At 37.2% G+C, this 22508-nt stretch overlaps 1 protein-coding gene across 3 annotated transcripts in view; it reads left to right on the top strand.

The window, feature by feature from the left end:
* Positions 1-22508, top strand: part of BORCS5 (BLOC-1 related complex subunit 5) — a 103735-nt gene that overhangs the window by 4360 nt on the left and 76867 nt on the right. The gene's annotated exons all lie outside the window — the stretch shown is intronic.

Here is a 22508-nt window from a genome sequence, read left to right as displayed (position 1 = left end):
GTTGAACTTGAACCTTTATCACTGATGTCAAATCCTGTACTAGTTAAACTATTCCACACTGTACTTAAAAAACAGAAATAAAACCAAATGGTGCTTTATAGATGATCCATATACTTCTCATTCTTCCCAGTACTTCATCTGCTTTACAGATGAGGAAATACAAGCTTTCAATCTTCCCCCGGAGGCCTCAGTGTTAGACACTGGTAAACTCTTCTGATTCTTTTTTTTTTTTTTTTTTAATAAATTATTTATTTATTTATTTTTGGCTGTGTTGGGTCTTCGTTTCTGTGCGAGGGCTTTCTGCAGTTGTGGCGAGCAGGGGCCACTCTTCATCGCGGTGCGCGGGCCCCTCACCATCGCAGCCTCTCCTGTTGCGGAGCACAGGCTCCAGACGCGCAGGCTCAGTAGTTGTGGCTCACGGGCCTAGTTGCTCCGTGGCATGTGGGATCCTCCCGGACCGGGGCACGAACCCGTGTCCCCTGCATTGGCAGGCGGATTCTCAACCACTGCGCCACCAGGGAAGCCCTCTTCTGATTCTTATGCAAAACAACACATTACATCCCGTTACCCATCTTCTCATTAGTTTCTGTTATTTTGAGGAATAATGTGATTCTCCAAAGAAGCCAACATTAGTGAAATTTCCATTTTCATATATCCTTGTGCAGTCAGATTTAAAACACACACCTTTATCTTTAGAAGCTTAGGGGCGGACACTTGTGTTCTGTCCTCCATCCCTTCTGGAGTTGCATGTATTGCTCACAGTCACAATGTTCGTGCCTCCACTTCCTGTTAACTATGTCCTCTCTCCTCCCAAAGTTGTCTAGTCCTGGGTGAGGCCTGTGAGATCTAGTTTTGTCCCCACTTCTGGGAAATGCTAAAAACAAACAAAAACTAAAAAAACAACCCCAGAACTTTGAGATGTATTTAATAATTTTCTGGAATTAGTGTTTCTTCTTTAAGCATTTGAAATAATTCATATTTTATGATAAGTTGACTAGTAGGGGAAACATCTGGGAGAAGGTTTGGTGTTAAGGGAAGCTAACCTCAGATTTAAAATCGTCACTGGGAACCCCAAGAGTGAATTATTAGTGTGGTGCAGTTAATGCGACACAGCTGGACTTGATTGCATTGCTACCTGGATTTTATTTATTTATTTTTTATTGAAGCATATTTGATTTACAGTATTGTGTAGTTTCAGGTGTACAGCATAGTAATTCAGTATTTTGCAGATTATATTCCATTGTAGGTTATTCTGAGATCATGGGTTTAATTCCCTGTGCTATGCAGCATATTCTTGTTGCTTATCTATTTTATTGATATATTTAGTAGTTTGTATCTGTTACTCCCATACCTCTGATTTGTTCCTACCCCTTTTCTCTCCCCTTTGGTAACCTCAGATTTGTTTTCTATATCTGTGACTGTATTTCTCTTTTGCATATACCTTCATTTGTATTATTTTTTAGATTCTGCATATACGTGATATCATATAGTATTTGTCTTTTTCTCTGTCTGACTTATATCACTAAGCATAATATTCTCCAGGTCCATCCACATTGCTGCAGATGGCAGTATTTAATTCTTTTCTAAGGCTGAGTAATATTCCATTGTATATATATTACCACATATTAATCCAGTAATCTGTTGATGGGCACTTGGGTTGCATCCATATCTTGGCTATTGTAAATAGTGCTGCTATGAACATTGGTGTGCATGTATCTTTTCGAATTAGTGTTTTTGTTTTTTTCTGGATGTATGCACAAGAGTGGAATTGCTGGATCATATGGTAGTACTATTTTTAGTTTTTTGAGGAAACTCCATACTGTTTTTCACAATGGCTGCACCAATTTATACTCCCACCAACAGTTTACAAGGGTTCTACTACCTGGATTTTAATTGTGACTTGGCTACCAACTGGCTGTGTTGCCTTGACTTTGTTTTTCACCTCTTTGAACCTTGGTTGTTGAGTATGTTGAGAGTAGGTGCAGGAGAGAGGAAAGCTCGCGAGAAGCAGCGTGTAGTTAAGAGGAGTCCAAGGATTTGGCTAAGGAGGGTAGAGAAATCACCTGAGGAGAGTGATGTGAAAATAGAAATGGTAACAAGGGGCAGTGGCCAGACTGCAGGGAACAAAATAAGCCAGTGAGCATTTAAGTTGATGCTCGTGTTTCACTTGTGAAGAAGAAACATCTTGGACAGTGGTTAGAAAAGGTAGGCAAAGGGGACAACTGGGTGGAAGTGATAAGTATCATCATGATAGTAATAGTAGCTAATCCTCACCTCCCGTGCTCTGCATACCTATTATTCTTTCCATTTTCTACATTAAAACACTGAGGCTCAGAGAGCTTCAGTTAATTGCCTAGAGTCACATGGCTATAAGTGATAGCCCGTCTCAAGATGACATCAGGACATCGAGTTTTAACTATTTTGTACATAGAATAAGACTCAGTTTCAGACTCATAGATACAGAGAACAAACTGGTGGTTGCCAGAGGAGAGAGGAGTTGCAGATGAGGGAAATAGATGAGGGAGATTAAGAGGTATAAACTTGCAGTTTTAAAATAGATAAGTCATAGGGAGGTAAGGTACAGCATCAGGAATATAATCGGTAATATTGTAATAACTTTCTATGGTGACAGCCGGTAACTAGATTTATCATGGTGATCTTTTCGTGATGTATAAAAATATCGAATCGCTATGTTGTACACCTGAAATGAATATAGTATTGTAAGTCGATTATACTTTGATTTAAAAAAGAAAGACTCAGTTTCCAATTCTAGCGAAGCCCATAGTAAAAATCACGAGGCTGTAATGGGAAATAGGGTGATGGGCATGAGCTGGTTTGGATTTTCAGGTGCTGCGTTTGTTACAGAGCCTCCTGCTTTGACATTGTTCTGCCTGGTAATGTAAAGCCCTGCATCTGCTTGCTGGCCTGGGCAGGGATCACTCATCTCTGTTGCCTTTATACTCTAATCTCTTTCCCCCTTTACTGCTTTCAGAATGAGGCTGTTTCTCAAAGTAGTAAAAGGGCCACACAGTGAGGGCTACCCCCCAGGTTTGATTTCAGAAAGCTTTTATTCCAGTTAATGACAGTGTATTCTTTCAAAACAATACATTCAAGTACTACACAGAGTTCACAATTGTTCCATAATGTCATATGATGTAATGCTAATGCTGGTGGGTGATCTGCAGAGGCAGTGGCTGGGCGAGTTTGGGGCTATTCCTATGACTGAGGTAATGTGTGCATTTTTAATAAGCAAGCAGATTCTTTCTTTGGTCTTAACCCTTTTGGGTAACTATCCCAGGGTATAATTTATGCTCCATACGCATGCCAAATAACATTACATTAGTAAAGTTCCTCTTTTATTTTAAGCCAAAAGAATTTCTTTTTTTCATAGCAGTCTCTGAAGTACCAACTTACTTTGAAATGTAACACACTTAAGAGAAAATGAGAAATTAAAAAATTAGAAGGTAGCAATAAATGGCCATGACAGAGCACAAAAGCAAAATGTAGATTTGATGCAAATTAGAGTCCCAGAGGTTAAACAAACCCTATGGATTTCTTACTTAAAATTCAACCATTCATATTTTTTAATTAATCCCACTATCTTATGTCATTCTATAGAAATGGAGTACAAGTTAAATGCGATATTGATGTTTTATATATAAAAGTTATAAAATAATTATTCTGTTCACTCCTGGCAATGAATATATGTGCACGCGTGAGAGGACATGGTGGTGCGTACATATATGACTCTCTTTGCAACTGACTGATCATTTTTGTTACTGACCCTGGATACAACAAGACATAAGACTGTCAGACTTCCCTGGTGGCGCAGTGGTTAAGAATCCTCCTGCCAATGCAGGCGACACAGGTTCAAGCCCTGGTCCAGGAAGATCCCACATGGTGAGGAGCAACTAAGCCCATGCGCCACAACTACTGAGCCTGCGCTCTAGAGCCCATGAGCCACAACTACTGAGCCCGCGTGCCACAACTGCTGAAGCCCACACGCCTAGAGCCTGTGCTCCGCAACAAGAGAAGCCACCGCGATGAGAAGCCCGCGCACTGCAATGAAGAGTAGCCCCGGCTTGCTGCAACTAGAAAAAGCCCGCGTGCAGCAACGAAGACCCAACGCAGCCAAAAATAAATAAATAAATAAAATAATTTAAAAAAAAAAGATTGTCTTGCTGCCTAAGGAGGGGACTGTCTTTGTTACCAACAAGGGAAATCAAACATATACAGTGTAAAAGCCTCAGTGATACTAAGCAGCTCTGTTGGGAGTTCTGTGCTTGGTTGTTAAGAATGTGATGCATATGTCCAAGTATATTCTTTTATTTACTTGTAGTTTGCTGTTGACAGTTCTGACAGTTCCCAGAGGTAACGTTTGTGCAGATGCCAGTGGGATGGGTGCAGGGACAGGCAAGCCAGTCCCCATGCACTGCCTCCACCAGGAGCCCCTCCTCTCTGCTGGGTCACAGCCACTGCTGCCCTGGCTGTTGCTTCTGCAGATCTGTATCCAGGTCCTGACTGGGTTTTACTCTCAGAGTCCCAAGAATCCTGGACTGCCCCACACGTGCTAGTTACTGCCACGTATATTTTCTTTGCTTATAGACCCGCTCCATTGTTCCATAGGACTTCATTTACAGACACAGGTCCTAAGATAAAATCATTAAGAATTTCAGAAGGCAGCACAAGAGCATTGAATCAAATGTGGGGGACCCCTTTTGAGAACGGGACCCTGTGGGACTGCACAGTTGCACGGCTGTGAAGCAGTTGTAATCCCACAGGTAGGTCAGGTTTAGGTGCTGTTTGATCCAGAGGTTTATAATGTCAGGGTCTCATTTTACTTTTCTGTAATTTTCTCTGTCTTTTCACTCTGTCATCCTTCATGTATTGGTTCCATCCTTTGACTAGTTTTCTACATGAAAGCAAAATGGCTACAGGAGTTCCAGGTCTTTTATCCATATAATGCACACTCTATAGCAAAAGAGATTCTCATTAGTTAGTCAGGCGTGTGTCACATGGTCATATGCCTAGGTGACAGGCTACCTGATTGGCTTAGTCTAGCTCACATGCTTCACCACTAAAGTATAGTAAGGTTTTCTGGAACCATATGGCTCCTAGCATGGAAACTGAGGACTATTAGGCAGGAATTGCTACTGTGGGAGAAATCACAAATGTCCACTATAGACTGTGTCTTGAATTAATGACTGACTGACAGATTGGAGTACTTCATCCTGGGAAAGGATTTGTAAATATGCCTCTTGCTACCAAAATCTTAACTGAAATTGTAACTAATATTGTATAAACTGATGTCTAGATAATTATAATATGGCAATTGTTGAAAGAACTGTGATAAGAAAAAATCCTATTGCCTATTTAGAGATATTGAAAAGGAAGCACTTAGTACCAAAAATGTTATCAGTGTTTTTCCAGCACTGCTGGAGGAAGATGCCTCAAGGCTTCCAATGACCAATACTGATTATATTCTAGGTATATGTGTCTCTGAATATATAAAGGATAAAACACCAACGTCATGGGACTACCTTTCAAGCAATAGCAAAACTTCTGATTCTGTGATTAACGGGCAGCTTCTATTATATACAGTAATTTGGTTTTTGTGATGAACCTACACACCAGGAGGAAATGTATACAAATGTATAGTAGCTATTAATAAATTATCAATTTAGCTTAAAAAAAAACATGATGCATGTGAAGGAGATTTTGACAATTAAAAAGAGCCTGGAGCTTTCCTTGGTGGAGCAAAATCTCACAAAACGGCAGTGAAAGCTCTGAAATCACATGGAACGTTGAGAATTAGCGCTGGAGGTTGAAGCAGGGAAAGAATGAATCGATGGAAAAGGTTGATGTGAAGAACATGAGGGAGCTGGATTTCAAATGACCAGTTTATTCACATCTTTCTCACCAACCCACCTATCAGCCAGACAAATAATATAAATGAAGAAGGTCCTGGCATTTATCAGACATCTGCCTGTGCCAGCTGTCAGGCCTTACCTCTGCATTGGAAAGTGGAGTGACAAAGGAGGGGATGAGGGGGTGGGTCTTAATCAGAGCCACAGTCTTCTCTGAACCACGGAGCGGTGACCTCCAGACCCAGGGTTGATCCTCAGAGTGTATTTTCCCCCAGATACCATCTTTGAAAAGTTGATAATTCATTCCCGATTACCTTGTAGGTTTATTTGTATGTGTAATAGCGCTTCAGTTAACCTTTTAAACGTGGCTGTTAACTGGCAAAGTGTGAGTCTTACTCAGAAGAGTGGGACGCACTAGGAGGATGGTCACTTAAAACCAATGGAGAACGTTTGCGAGAGCAGCCTCACTTTGTTCTGCACTCCAGCAAATCTCTGTGCCTGCATCCGTTCTTTTTTTTTTTTTTTATAATTTTCTTTTATTTTATTTTATTTTATTTTTTTTAAGTTTTATTTATTTATTTATGGCTGTGTTGGGTCTTCATTTCTGTGCAAGGGCTTTCTCTAGTTGTGGCAAGCGGGGGCCACTGTTCATCACGGTGCGCAGGCCTCTCACTATCGTGGCCTCTCTTGTTGCGGAGCACAGGCTCCAGACGCGCAGGCTCAGTAATTGTGGCTCATGGGCCTAGTTGCTCCATGGCATGTGGGATCTTCCCAGACCAGGGCTCGAACCCGTGTCCCCTGCATTGGCAGGCAGATTCTCAACCACTGCGCCACCAGGGAAGCCCTGCATCCGTTCTTGTTTCTTTTCATGAAATCTCAGAGGAGGTGTGTCTGTGTCTTTAATTAAAGAATCATGTATCCTCTAAAATTAAGGGAAGAAAAAACTATATGTAGAATGTTTACACCCATGTTTATCATTTCTGGAATTCTTAATCCTTTCCTATGGATTCATGTTTCCATTTGATGTCATTTATTCTTAGTCTGAAGAACTTCTTGTAGCATTTCTCGTAGTGCAGGTCAGCTGGAAACAAATTCTTTGTTTTTATTTATATAAAAATGTCAGTTTTGCCCAGTTTTGTTATAAAGTTTTTTCTTTTTGTTTTGGTAACTACTATATTTTTGAGGAGATATTGTGAGACTTTATGTAATCTTGTTTTTCAACACACTTTCTTTCACCAGTCATAATATCCATTGATATTTCTTGCTTGAATTAATTATACAGTGATGGTTGCCAAACAGTGATGTTTCTAACTTTATCATTCCTGCTACATTTATTAGTTTGCATTTTACTGTAAGGAAGACCTTTCTCTTATCCCCAGTTTTTATTCATTTATTTGTTTTAAGTCAGTGTGGAACAGTGACTTCCTATTTTATTCAATGAGTTGTGATCTGTTAAAGTCATTACATTTGGCCCTCCGTATGGGTGGGTTCTGCATCCACAGATTCACCCAAGGGCGGATTGGAAATAGGAAAAACATTCCGGAAAGTTCCAAAAAACAAAATGTGAATTTGCTGAGCACCAGCAACTACTTACATGTCATTTACATCAATTTACATAGCATTTGCACTGTGTTAGGTATTATAAGTAACCTAGAGATGATTTAAAGTATAAGGGAGGATGTGCGTAGGTTATACGCAAATACATTTTATATAAAGGACTTGAGCATCCAGGGACTTTGGTATCCACGGGGGTCCTGGAATCATTCCCCTCATGGACACCAAGGAGCGACTGTTTATTTTTAATTGCAGAATGCTCCAAATTTGGCTAGTTGGAATACCATCAGTTTAGCTTCCTGTGTCCTTTTGACGTATTCTCATTATCCTTTGAAAATATTTTTATTTTATGCACAATATAATGTCCCAGACTTACCTTGTTCTTCCCTGGCCTCAGCCCTAGAATCAAGCATTTCTCCAGGAGCCCCGGTTCTTTTAGTGGAGGGTGGCGTTTAGAAACCACTCCCAGACCCTCTTGGTGTGTTTAGCAAGGAAATATATATATGTGTATATTTATATATACAAACTCACACATTTGCACCGGTATTTATTTTTATGTTTAACCTATATATATTGAAAGGGATGAGTTCACACTAATGTGCACCATATGTCCTTTGATCTATAGGGTTATAGTTATTATCAAATACTTTGGCCATTATTTCTTCCAGTATTTTTCTGCCCCCTCCCTTCCCAATTTCTATGTTTGAGCACCTGGTGTTTTCTCACAGGTCATTGATGCACCTTTTGGATTTTTCTTTCCTTTCTGTCTTTTTCCTTTCTGTCCTACTTTGGGTAGTTTTTAATGCTGTGTTTCCAGGTTGAGTGGTCTTTTTTTTCTGTCATGTCTATGCTGCCATTAATCCCATCCAGTGCATTTTTTTTAAACTTTTTATTTTATATTGGAGTATAGTTGATTAACAATGTTGTGATAGTCTCAGGTGTACAGCAAAGTGATTCAGTTATACATATACATGTTATCTATTGTTTTTCAAATTCTTTTCCCATTTAGGTTGTTACATAATATTGAGCAGAGTTCCCTGTGTTATACGGTAGGTCCTTGTTGGTTATCCATTTAAAATATAGCAGTGTGTACATGTCAGTCCAAAACTCTCTAGCTATCTCTTCCCCCCACCCTTGTATTTTTAATTTCAAATAACTGTGTTTTTCAGCTTTAGATATCCCTTCCCCTCTTTTAAAAAAAAAAAGTCATTTCTTTGCTTTATCATGCTTATGTTCTCCTCTACTTTTTGAACATATATAGTATATTTATAATAACTCTTTTAACTCTTGTCTGCTAGTCCATCATTTCTGGATCTGTTTTTTTTAATTGAATGAGCTTCCTCAAGTCACATTTTCCTGCTTTTTTCATGCCTGGAAGATTTTTACTGTATGCCAAACATTGTATATTTTACGTTTTGGGGTGCTGGATTTTGTTTGATTCCTTTAAAGGAGATTGGACTTGGTTCTGGCGTAAGGTTAAGTTACTTGTAATCAGTTCTAGGCTTGCTTTTGAGTTTGGTTAGGGCTCATCCAGAGCAGCCTTAAGTCTGGTTTAATTAAACCTCCCTACTAAGGCAATACCCTTCTGAGGACGCTACCCATTGCCCCATATATTATGAGGTCTTTCCACTCTGGCTGGTGGGAACATGAACTGCTCTTAGCCCTATGTGAGTTTCAGAAATTGTTTGGCTTACTGCTTTCCTGGTTCTTTCTCCAGCCCTGTGGAATTTCGGCTCATAAATTCACAAGTTAGCATGCAGGGGTTCAAGAGTGCCCTGTGTGATTTCCAGAGTGTGCTTGTGGAACGCCCTTCCCTCCCATCCTCTGTCGTGTAAGTTCTAGACACCTTAGTCTCTGCAAACTCCACTCTCTCTTCAACTCCGAGGCCACTGGGCCTCCCTGGTCTGCATCCTGAGACCTGCCTTTTAGCAGTAAGCTGGGGAAATGATAGAACTCACTTGTTTTCCTTCTTGTGGGGCTTAAAGTCCTGCACTGCCTGTTAGGCAATATCTGAAAAGAGTGTTTCATATATTTTGTCTGGTTTTCTAGCTGTTTATGACTGTCAGGCATAACAGCAGATAATCTTTCATGGGCAGAAGTGGAAATCCTCCCCCAAAGATGCTTTTTAATCCATATTCTTCTCTCAGTTACCACTTCTTCATTTTACTTTTGTGCCTCGTGCCAACAGCTTTTGATAACTATATTAGGCATTCATTTCTGCAAAATATGGGTAAACTCCTGCCCAGGTCCTGGTGGTGCTCCAGATAGCAGAGATACAAAGAATATAAGACACCGTTTCTGCCCTTTGGGAGCTTATAGTTCTGTGAGTGATTTAGACAGGTAAATAACTCGTAGTAATATAGTATGTGTAATACTGGCCAGATGCCCAAAAGACTAGGTAGGTGTGGAGGAGAGAATCATTAATTTGACCTGGGAATTTGAGGTAGGCTTCACAGTGGAAGAAATATTTGAGCTGGGCTTTCAGGGATGAATGGAAGGTAGCCACATCGAGAAGACAGGGTCGGGGGGGGGTGTCCATAGTTTAAAATCTTCCATATAAATAAAAAGATAAAAGTTGCCAAGAGAATTCTTGACCAGAATTACATCTGGGATGTACTGCTTTAATTTTCTGTTCTTAGTCAATGTATGCAGGTTACCCAAATGTATGCAGGTTAAATTCTGATTTTAGTTTCAAGCCATATTAAATATCAACTTACTGGAATAATTAATTATCAGATAGTTTATGTACTGATTATTCATTCTTTTCTGTTTCTCTAAACTTTCAATTTGTGTTATATTATGACCTTAAATAAAATATGTATGGTTTTCTTTAGCTAGAACCCAAGGATATATCTTTCTAAACAATATCATTTCCTGCATGAGCTAGCCTTTTACGCCTGGAATATAACAGTAAAGATGGATGTATAGTATATATTTCCTTTTAAGGTTCTGGTTTGTCAGCAGTTTCTGCTTAGTGATAGCCTAGAAACAGCCTAAGGCTGAATAGTATAAAATTTTGTTAGTCATTTTCAATTTTTCTACTTTTCCAAAATTTGCATATAAAAATTCTTCTATTTTAAAACACACTAGCGACCCACCACCAGTCCCTCCTATCAGGAAACTTGCACAAGCCTCTTAGATAGCCTCATCCACCAGAGGGCAGACAGCAGAAGCAAGAAGAACTACAATCCTGCAGCCTGTAGAACAAAAACCACACTCACAGAAAGATAGACAAGATGAAAAGGCAGAGGGCTATGTACCAGATGAAGGAACAAGGTAAAACCCCAGAAAAACAACTAAATGAAGTGGAGATAGGCAACCTTCCACAAAAAGAATTCAGAATAATAGTGAAGATGATCCAGGACCTCAGAAAAAGAATGGAGGCAAAGATCGAGAAGATGCAAGAAATGTTTAACAAAGACCTAGAAGAATTAAAGAACAAACAAACAGACATGAACAATACAATAACTGAAATGAAAACTACACTAGAAGGAATCAATAGCAGAATACTTGAGGCAGAAGAACGGATAAGTGACCTGGAAGACAGAATGGTGGAATTCACTGCTGTAGAATGGAATAAAGAAAAAAGAATGAAAAGAAATGAAGACAGCCTAAGAGATCTCTGGGACAACATTAAACACAACAACATTCACATTATACGGATCCCAGAAGAAGAAGAGAGAGAGAAAGGACCCGAGAAAATATTTGAAGAGATTATGGTCGAAAACTTCCCTAACATGGGAAAGGAAATAGCCACCCAAGTCCAGGAAGCGCAGAGAGTCCCATACAGGATAAACCTAAGGAGAAACACACCAAGACACATAGTAATCAAATTGGCAAAAATTAAAGACAAAGAAAAATTATTGAAAGCAGCAAGGGAAAAATGACAACATACAAGGGAACTCCCATAAGGTTAACAGCTGATTTCTCAGCAGAAACTCTGCAAGCCAGAGGGAGTGGCATGATATACTTAAAGTGATGAAAGGGAAGAACCTACAACCAAGATTACTCTACCCAGCAAGGATCTCATTCAGATTTGATGGAGAAATCAAAAGCTTTACAGACAAGCAAAAGCTACGAGAATTCAACACCACCAAACCAGCTCTACAACGAATGCTAAAGGAACTTCTCTAAGTGGGAAACACAAGAGAAGAAAAGGACCTACAAAAACAAACCCAAAACAATTAAGAAAATGGTCATAGGAACATACATATCAATAATTACCTTAAACGTGAATGGATTAAATGCTCCAACCAGAAGACACAGGCTTGCTGAATGGATGCAAAAACAAGACCCATATATATGCTGTCTACAAGAGACCCACTTCAGACCTAGGGACACATACAGACTGAAAGTGAGGGGATGGAAAAAGATATTCCATGCAAATGGAAATCAAAAGAAAGCTGGAGTAGCAATACTCATATCAAATAAAATAGACTTTAAAATAAAGAATTTTACAAGAGACAAGGAAGGACACTACATAATGATCAAGGGATCAATCTAAGGAGATATAGCAATTATAAATATATATGCACCCAACATAGGAGCACCTCAATACATAAGGCAACTGCTAACAGCTATAAAAGAGGAAATCGACAGTAACACAATAATAGTGGGGGACTTTAACACCTCACTTACACCAATGGACAGATCATCCAAAATGAAAATAAATAAGGAAACACAAGCTTTAAATGACACAATAGACCAGATAGATTTAATTGATATTTATAGGACATTACATCCAAAAACAGCAGATTACACTTTCTTCTCAAGTGCGCATGGAACATTCTCCAGGTTAGACCACATCTTGGGTCACAGATCAAGCCACAGTAAATTTAAGAAAATTGAAGTCATATCAAGCATCTTTTCTGACCACAACGCTATGAGATTAGAAATGAATTACAGGGAAAAAAATGTAAAAAACACAAACACATGGAGGCTAAACAACACGTTACTAAATAACCAAGAGATCACTGAAGAAATCAAAGAGGAAATCAAAAAATACCTGGAGACAAATTACAACAAAAACACGAGGATCCAAAACCTATGGGATACAGCAAAAGCAGTTCTGAGAGGGAAGTTTATAGCTATACAAGTCTACCTCAAGAAACAAGAAAAATCTCAAACAGTCTAACTTTACACCTAAAGGAACTGGAGAAAGAAGAACAAACAAAACCCAAAGTTAGCAGAAGGAAAGAAATCATAAAGATCAGAGCAGAAATAAATGAAATAGAAACAAAGAAAACAATAGCAAAGATCAGTAAAACTAAAAGCTGGTTCCTTGAGAAGATAAACAAAATTGCTAAACCATTAGCCAGACTCATCAAGAAAAAGGGGGAGAGGACTCAAATCAATACAATTAGAAATGAAAAAGGAGAAGTTACAACAGACACCGCAGAAATTCAAAGCATCCTAAGAGACTACTACAAGCAACTCTATGCCAATAAAATGGACAACCTGGAAGAAATGGACAAATTCTTAGAAAGGTATAACCTTCCAAGACTGAACCAGGAAGAAATAGAAAATATGAACAGACCAATCACAAGGAATGAAATTGAAACTGTGATTAAAAATCTTCCAACAAACAGAAGTCCAGGACCAGAGGGCTTCACAGGTGAATTCTGTCAAACATTTAGAGAAGAGCTAACACCCATCCTTCTCAAACTCTTCCAAAAAATTGTGGAGGAAGTAACACTCCCAAACTCATTCTATGAGGCCACCATTACCCTGATACCAAAACCAGACAAAGATACTGCAAAAAAAGAAAATTACAGACCAATATCACTGATGAATATAGATAGATACAAAAATCCTCAACAAAATACTGGCAAACAGAATCCAACAACACATTAAAAGGATCATACACCATGATCAAGTGGGATTTATCCCAGGGATGCAAGGATTCTTCAATATACATAAATCAATCAATGTGATACACCATATTAACAAACTGAAGAATAAAAACCATATGATCATCTCAATAGATGCAGAAAAAGCTCTTGACAAAATTCAACACCCATTTATGTTAAAAACTCTCCAGAAAGTGAGCATAGAGGGAACCTACCTCAACATAATAAAGGCCATATACGACAAACCCACAGCAAACATCATTCTCAGTGGTGAAAAACTGAAAGCATTTCCTCTAAGATCAGGAACAAGAGAAGGGTGTCCACTCTCACCACTATTATTCAACATAGTTTTGAAAATCCTAGCCACGGCAATCATAGAAGAAAAAGAAATAAAAAATAAAAATTGGAAAAGAAGAAGTAAAACTGTCACTGTTTGCAGATGACATGATACTCTACATAAAGAATCTTAAAGATACCACCAGAAAACTACTAGAGCTAATCAATGAATTTGGTAAAGTTGCAGGATACAAAATTAATGCACAGAAATCTCTTGCATTCCTATACATTAATGATGAAAAATCTGAAAGAGAAAGTAAGGAAACACTCCCATTTACCATTGCAACAAAAAGAATAAAATACCTAGGAATAAACCTACCTAGGGAGACAAAAGACCTGTATGCAGAAAACTATAAGACACTGATGAAAGAAATTAAAGATGATACCAACAGATGGAGAGATATACCATGTTCTTGGATTGGAAGAATCAATATTGTGAAAATGACTATACTACCCAAAGCAGTCTACAGATTCAATGCAATCCCTGTCAAATTACCAATGGCATTTTTTGCAGAACTAGAAACAAAAAATCTTAAAATTTGTATGGAGACACAAAAGACCCCGAATAGCCAAAGCAGTTTTGAGGGGAAAAAACGGAGCTGGAGGAAGCAGACTCCCAGATTTCAGACTATACTACAAAGCTACAGTAATCAAGACAATATGGTACTGGCACAAAAACAGAAACATAGATCAATGAAACAAAATAGAAAGCCCAGAGATAAACCCACGCACCTATGGTCAACTACTCTATGATAAAGGAGGCAAGGATATACAATGGAGAAAAGACAGTCTGTTCAGTAAGTGGTGCTGGGAAAACTGGACAGCTACATGTAAAAGAATGAAATTAGAACACTCCCTAACACCATACACAAAAATAAACTCAAAATGGATTAGAGACCTAAGTGTAAGACTGGACACTATAAAACTCTTAGAGGAGAACATAGGAAGAACAGTCTTTGACATAAATCACAGCAGGATCTTTTTTGATCCACCTCCTAGAGTAATGAAAATAAAAACAAAAATAAACAAATGGGACCTAATGAGACTTCAGAGCTTTTGCACAGCAAAGGAAACCATAAACAAGATGAAAATATAACCCTCAGAATGGGAGAAAATATTTGCAAATGAATCAACAGACAAAGGATTAATCTCCAAAATATATAAACAGCTCATGCAGCTCAATATTAAAGAAACAAACAACCCAATCCAAAAATGGGCTGAAGACCTAAACAGACATTTCTCCAAAGAAGACATACAGATGGCCAAGAGGCACATGAAAAGCTGCTCAACATCACTAATTATTAGAGAAATGCAAATCAAAACTACAATGAGATATCACCCCACACCAGTTAGAATGGGCATCATCAGAAAATCTACAAACAACTAATGCTGGAGAGGGTGTGGAGCAAAGGGAACCCTCTTGCACTGTTGGTGGGAATGTAAATTGATACAGCCACTTTGGAGAACAGTATGGAGGTTCCTTAAAAAACTAAAAATAGACTTACCATATGACCCAGCAATCCCACTACTGGGCATATATCCAGAGAAAACCATAATTCAAAAAGACACATGCACCCCAATGTTCATTGCAGCATTATTTACAATAGCCAAGTCATGGAAGCAACCTAAATGCCCATCGACAGACGAATGGATAAAGAAGATGTAAAAATTGTGTTCCTCAGCCATAAAAAGGAACGAAATTGGGTCATTTGTTGAGACGTGGATGGAATTAGAGACTGTCATACAGAGTGAAGTCAGAAAGAGAAAAACAAATATCGTATATTAACACATATATGTGGAACCTAGAAAAATGGTACAGATGAACTGGTTTGCAGGGCAGAAATTGAGACACAGATGTAGAGAACAAACGTATGGACACCAAGGTGGGAAAACCGCGGTGGGATGAGGATGGTGGTGTGATGAATTGGGCGATTGGGATTGACATGTATACACTGATGTGTATAAAATTGATGATGGATTAAAAAAAATAAATTGATGACTAATAAGGATCTGCTGTATAAAAAAGTAAAATAAAATTCAAAAAAAAATTTTTTTAAAAACAACAAAAAAACACACTAGCATTTGAGACTGAAATGTTTATTTAGGAAAGCCAGTGTTTTAAAAGTATTTTCAGAACTTAAAAAATTGCATTTCTCCCAGCCCCCAAAACTGAACTGATTATTAGACATTAATTTGATGCTAATTTAATCATTTTGGGAACTGGTACCACATAATATTCCTCACTGTGAGCACAAATGGAAGCCACATGCTCTTTTTTAGAACTGTGATATTTAATATATTTATTTATTCATTTAACCAAATTCATTAAGCTCTTGCTATTCATCTGATATTGCTAGGCTAGAGACACAAAAGCAAAACACATTACTCCTTCCCATGAAGAGAGCTCACAGTCTAGTGAGGGAAACTATATTGTTAACAGGTAAATTGTGACCCAATATGGTAAGTGCTGTAAATAAAGTGTAAACCATCAGAGAACCTAAAGGGTGGAACAGCTTATTCTGTCTGAAAGAGGCAGGAAAGATTGACTAGAATTAGAACAACTTAGAAGAATTTATATTTGTGGTCTTGATAGTAATTATTTCCAAAACTTTATTATGTGTAATAAAGCTGATTATAGGGCCCCAAACTCAGAGAGTCTGATTCAGTAGGTTCATTTGTAAGGTATCATCTGTATGTTGAACTAGCATTCCAGGTGATTTTGAAATGGGTTCACGGACCACACTTTGGAAAACATCGAGCCAGAAGTTTATGAACTTGAATCTTACCTGAAATTACAGAACTGTTAGATCATTCAACTAAATGATTCTAGAAAATTTTTTTAAAGAGATGTGGTTATCAAAAGTATATCTTGGAATATGTTATTAGGTTTCTACTATTTTTGGATGAACTCAGTTATTAAAACTATGATTCACAGTTAATGCCTATACATTAAACTTTAGACTCATTGGGAATTCATTATTTGTAGAAGAATGTTAAAAGTCACAGGTTTTTGATAATGTTTGTGTTTCCCACCAAAATCCAGTTTCACAAAAAGCCAATGAAATGCAAAGTGATACTTTAAAGAATAAGTTTCGATAGATAATTATTTGCATTATATGAGGAGATGAAAATCATTAACAAAAGTTTACTGACATATGGAAGTGTCAGTAAACAAATATGTGGAAACAAAAATGCAGTTTTGATTTGCCAGATTTTTGGATCAGACATACCACCATTGGGGGTTACTTGGTTCTTCATTCAGTCTTTTTAATTCAGGGCTTTTGTCTCACTTATAATTAAAATATTAGTACGTTTTATTTCAGTAAATCTTATATCAAGATTAATATTTACCAGCTACAAGAGAAGGAAAAAATGATAAACCCCAGTGAGAGGGGTTAACAGTTATATAGGCCAAAGAGACAGTAAAACATTTTCTAATGCTAGTAAATACCATAGTTCTTTCTCGTATTTTGCCACTTGTTTTCATAAGATGGCCTCCCTTTAATGTAGTTTAATTTATAGCAGTGCGGTTTTTAACCCTTTTGCCACTAGATGTCACTAGACTAAAACAGTTGGTAAGCTGGTTGAAACTTGCTACAACTTGTGGCAATATTTGCAAAAGCCTTTGGTTAATTAAGTTTACTCTGTACCATCTGGGTTTCTCATAAAACCAGGTCACAGCTTGCTTCAAGCACAAGCTGGCTGGAAAATATACATGTTCTGTGACACATTAGCAATCTATAATTAGTTATTTTAGTGTTTATCAGGACAGAAAAAGAAAAATTTACTACCACAGGAAACTTGCAGTGACCTTAATTTTTTGAAGAGAAACTCTGTTTTCAGTGTATCACTGTACTCAAATGTTTATCACTAAAAGATTTCTGAAGAATTGGGATTGTGTCTTAATTATCTCTAATTTCCCAGGGGCTACCACAGAGCTTGGCACTTGTAGGTATTCAGTAAATGTTATTAAGCATTAGGGTAGTATAGGAAATGTCAGAGGGAAAAAAGGCCACAAGTCCTCCTCTCAAAAAAAGTCTCATTTGGGAGACAATCTACAAAAACATATGCCCACAGCTCAGGGTAGTGTGTATGTACCAAATGAGTACTGCAGTTGTTAAATTCTGTGGGATGCCAGAGGGTCAGTAGCTCTTGGGAGCTAGGGGCAGTGATTAAAGGTGTCTTCAAGAAAGGGTATTTAGAGATGAAAAGGGAGGGCAGGTACAAATGAAGAAAGCAATGGCCAAGGTTCAAGGGTAGGAAAATGTGGGCAGTAAAGATTCAGAAGGATTAACAACTCAAGGGCTCTGAATTTAAGGCTTAATATTGGACTTAGTATTTTTTAGGGGGGACATTAAAGGATATTGGAGTGGGGGAAGTATTTTTTAGGGGGGACATTAAAGGATATTGGAGTGGGGGAATGATAATCTGTTTGGTAATGTTTTGTAATTTACAAAACACTAGCACTTGAAGAAAGGTGAGTTAGAGATCATTACTCTTTGATTTTAAAATGCTTCTGTTCTAAAGGCTGTTAAAAACATTTCTATTTTAAAAGAGATAATCTAGATAGAGGGCTCAGCATTGTGCCTGGTACTTAGTAAACCCTCAATAAATGATCCTTGTTAATAATAATATTATTAAATCAGAAAAAATGTTAGGGTCATTCTACAAAGTAACTGACTACTGTTCTTCATAAGAGTCAAAGTCATGAAGGACAAGGAGTGACTGAAGAATTGTCATAGATGGGAGGAGACTAAGGAGACCTGTAATGTGGGGTCCTGAAATGGATCCTAGAACAGAAAAGGACAATAGCAAAAAAAAAAAGGGAATTTGAGTAAGGTGTGTAGTTTAGTTGATTGCATTGTACCAATGTTAATTTCCTGGTTTTGATCATTGTACTATGGTTGTGTACTGTGTTAATACTAGGAGAAGCTGGTGAAGGGCATATAGGAATCCTATACTTCATGCAGTTTTTCTTAAAGTTATTTTAAAAATTAAAAGTTTAAAAATTTAGTAATGGCTTAGAGAAGGTTGCAATTCTATATTTGAACTGGATGTTCTACTGAGGTCAGATGTTAGAAGAAAAGTTTTACAATCTCCTACCTTGTAGAATCTTTAGGATGGACAGCTACTAGGATGGCTTAAGGCAAGAGTGAGTTCCCTTGAAGACAAGGGAGTAGAACTTCTGAAGAGCCTCAGTCCATTTTAACACCTCTAGACATATTGTAGCTAATACATAAAATTTTCCAGTGTCTTGGTCTTTAGGGCCACTTGAATTTTGGTTCTTCAAACTGTAATTTAATACCCTCAGCCCCCTTTTCAGGATGTTCACAGTAATCTAATGAGGCTTCCCAGGGCTTTGTCATCAACCCATACACTGTATTTTAATAAGAAAGGATTTCTTATAGCATTCTACCTATGAGCCTTTCTATATATTTCATCATCTTTACTCAGATTACCTGTGGGCCAGAACAACAGTGGAGGAACATCTCGTGTTTGTAGAGGTGCTGGGTATAATGAAGTTCTAAAATCAGTGCAAGAATTTTATATTTACTTATAACCTTGGAAAAAATTTTAAATTATCAATAAAGCATACTTTAAAATATTTATGCTCCTGTACTTTAAATGTTTAGGATAAAAGGAAAGTCTGCATGCACATATCTGGACATCAGACCTTTATGACCTATCATAAATAAGGGATTAGTTTGTAGGTTTTTTTTCTTTTTCTTTTTTTTTCCTCTTGTGATTTCTTTGGCATGAGGGAATACTGGATTCATGAAATCAGTTGGGAAGTATTTCCTCCTTTCTCTTCTGTAAGAGTTTGTGAAGGATTCGTATTGTTTTATCTTTAAATATTTGGTATAATTCACAGTGAAGCCACTGGGCCTGAGATTTTCTTTCCTTGGTATAGGTCTATTCAGATTTCTATTTCTTGAGTAAGTTTTAGTAATTTTTGTCTTTCTAAGAATTTATTTCACTTATCTAATTTATTGGCATAAAGTTTTTCTTAATCCCTTTTAATCCTCTAAATTTCTGTAAGGTCAATAGTGATGTTCCTCTTCCATTCCTGATTTTGATCATTTGAGCCTTTTTTCCTTTTTCCCTGGTCATTCTGGCTACAGATTTGTCAGTTTTGTTGATCTCTTCAGTGAACTAATTCTTGTGTTATTGATTTTCTCTATTGTTTTCCTGTTTTTAATTGCTTTCTGCTCTAATCTTTATTATTTTATTTTCTTCTGCTTGGTTTGGATTTCATTTGCACTTCTCTTTCTAGTTTGTTGAGGTACAATTTTAGTTTATTGATTTGCCATCTTTCTTTTTTTCTGAAATAGGCATTTAAAAGCCATAAATTTTCCTCTGAGCACTGCTTTAGTCATCACTAAACACAACAAAACCTAGAATTTCTCTTGTTATTTTCTAGGAGTTTTATAGTTTTGTGTTTTACATTTAGGTCTTTGATCCATTTTGAGTTAATTTTTGTGAAAGGTGTAAGCCATGTGCGCTTCTAAAGAGTGTGTCCTCTGCAGTTATTGGCTGAAGTTATGTCAAGTTGGTTAATTGTGTTCAAGTCTTCTATAAACTTACTGATTTTCTGTTTAGTTTTATCAATTATTGAGAGTAAGGTACTAAATTAAACATCTGTTATTGTTGAATTGTCTATTGCGCCTTTGAATTCTGTCAGTTTTTCCTTCATTTGTTTTGAGGCTACACTGTTAAGTGTGAATACATTTATAATTATATAATAGTACATTTTAATTATATAAATAATACATTTTTTTGGTTGCATTGGGTCTTCATTTGTTTTGAGGCTACACTGTTAAGTGTGAACACATTTATAATTAGATAATAATACATTTATAATTATATCTTACTGATGTAGTCACTCTATCATTATTAAATGTCCTTTTTCTCTAATAATACTTTTTGTCTTAAAGCCTGTTTTTTTTTTGGTTGCGTTGGGTCTTCGTTGCTGCACGCGGGCTTTCTCTAGTTGCAGCGAGTGGGGGCTACTCTTTGTTGCGGTGCGCGGGCTTCTCATTGCAGTGGCTTCTCTCATTGCGGAGCACAGGCTCTAGGTGCACAGGCTTCAATAGTTGTGGTGTCCGGGCTCAGTAGTTGTGACTTATGGGCTCTAGAGCGCAGGCTCAGTAGTTGTGGCGCATGGGCTTAGTTGCTCCTCGGGATGTGGAATCTTCCTGGACCAGGGCTCGAACCCGTGTCCCCTGCATTAGCAGGTGGATTCTTAACCACAGTGCCACCAGGGAAACCCTTAAAACCTATTTTATCTAGTATTAATATAGCCACATTCTCTTATAGTATACTTTCTCTGTAGTATATATCTTTTTTCATCCTTTTACTTTCAACTCATTTGTGTCTTTGAATCTAAGGTGTGTCTCTTATAGAAAGCATGTAGTTGGATCTTGCTGTTTTATCTAGTCTGACACTCTTTGCCTTTTGGACTTTCATTTGCCTTTTTGCCATTTCTTTTCCGTACATTCTATTCTTGTCTATTTTGTCCCTTTGTTTCCTCCTTGACTGCTTTCTTTTCTATTAAATAAGTATTTTTAGTGTACTAGTATTTTAACTCTTCTGTTGATGTTTTTTAAACTGTATATGTCTTGGAGTTGTTTTCTTAGTGGTTGCTCTAGGGATTACAATATGTATCTTAATCAGACTCTACTTCAGATTAATAGTAAATTAATTCTGGTAAAATATATAAGCTTTGCTCCAATATAACTCCATTCTTTATTTCTCCTTTCTACTATTATATATAATATCTATGATAAAACATATTAAAAACATAAATATATCTTTATATATATTATGAACCCCAAAATGCACTGTCATATTTATTACTTTTAAAATGTTTACGTCTTTCCAGGAAGTTAGGAGAATAAATGAGTAAAAACATATTTATAGAATCTTTTATATTAACCCACACATTTACTATTTTTGGTGTTCCTCATTTCTTGTGGCTTCAAGTCACCAACTGTTGTCATTTGTTTTTCACCCTGAAGAGAGTTCCTTGGGTATTTCTTGTAATAATATAGGTCTACTAGCAATGAATTTTCTGTTTTTGTTTATCTGAGAATGTCTTTATTTTCATTTTTGAAAGATAAATTTGCTGGTTGACAAAAATTTTTTTCCCCAGTACTTTGTGTATGTCATTGAACTCTCTTGTAGCCTCCATTGTTTCAGATAAGTCACTTTTCTCTTGCTCTTTGACTCTGGCTTACAACAGTTTGTTATGTAACTATGTGTTGATCTCTTTGTATTTTTCCAACGTTGAGTTTATTAAGCTTCTTGAATGTGTGGATTAATATTTTTATCAAATTTGGTAACCTTCTCCTCTCCTCTCCTTCTGGGATTTCCATTGTGTATGTGTTCGTATGCTTGATGTTGTTGCACATATCTCTGAAGCTCTGTTCATCTTTCTTCAATCTTCTTTCTCTGTTACTAAGATTGGATAATTTCTACTTTTCAGGTTCACCAATTCTTTCTCCTGCCATCTCAAAACAGTTGTTGAACTGCTGTAGGGAATTTTTTATTTCAGCTATCGTACTTTTCAACTCCAGGATTTCTGTCTCCTTATGGGCAGTTTCTGTTTGCATATTCATTGTTGCCATACTTTTTTTTCTTTAATTTCCTTTAGTTTTGTGAACTTATATGTATATAGTAACTTCTTTGAAATATTTGTCTGCTATATCCAGTATCTGGGATACTCAGAGACAGTTTTTATTGGCTGCTTCTTTTCTTGAGTATGAGTCACACTTCCCTGTTTCTTCTATGTCTTGTAATTTTTTGTGAGAACTGGACATTTTCGATAAAATATTACAGTAGCTCTGGATTCTGATCTCAGGATTTTTGGTGTTTTTTAAATTGAGGAGTATTTGACAATTAA

This window comes from Balaenoptera acutorostrata, chromosome 11 (assembly GCF_949987535.1).
Source record: "Balaenoptera acutorostrata chromosome 11, mBalAcu1.1, whole genome shotgun sequence".
Classification (NCBI taxonomy): Eukaryota; Metazoa; Chordata; class Mammalia; order Artiodactyla; family Balaenopteridae; genus Balaenoptera; species Balaenoptera acutorostrata.
Note: the sequence above shows the minus strand (reverse complement) of the source record. Positions and strands in the feature narration are given on the sequence as shown.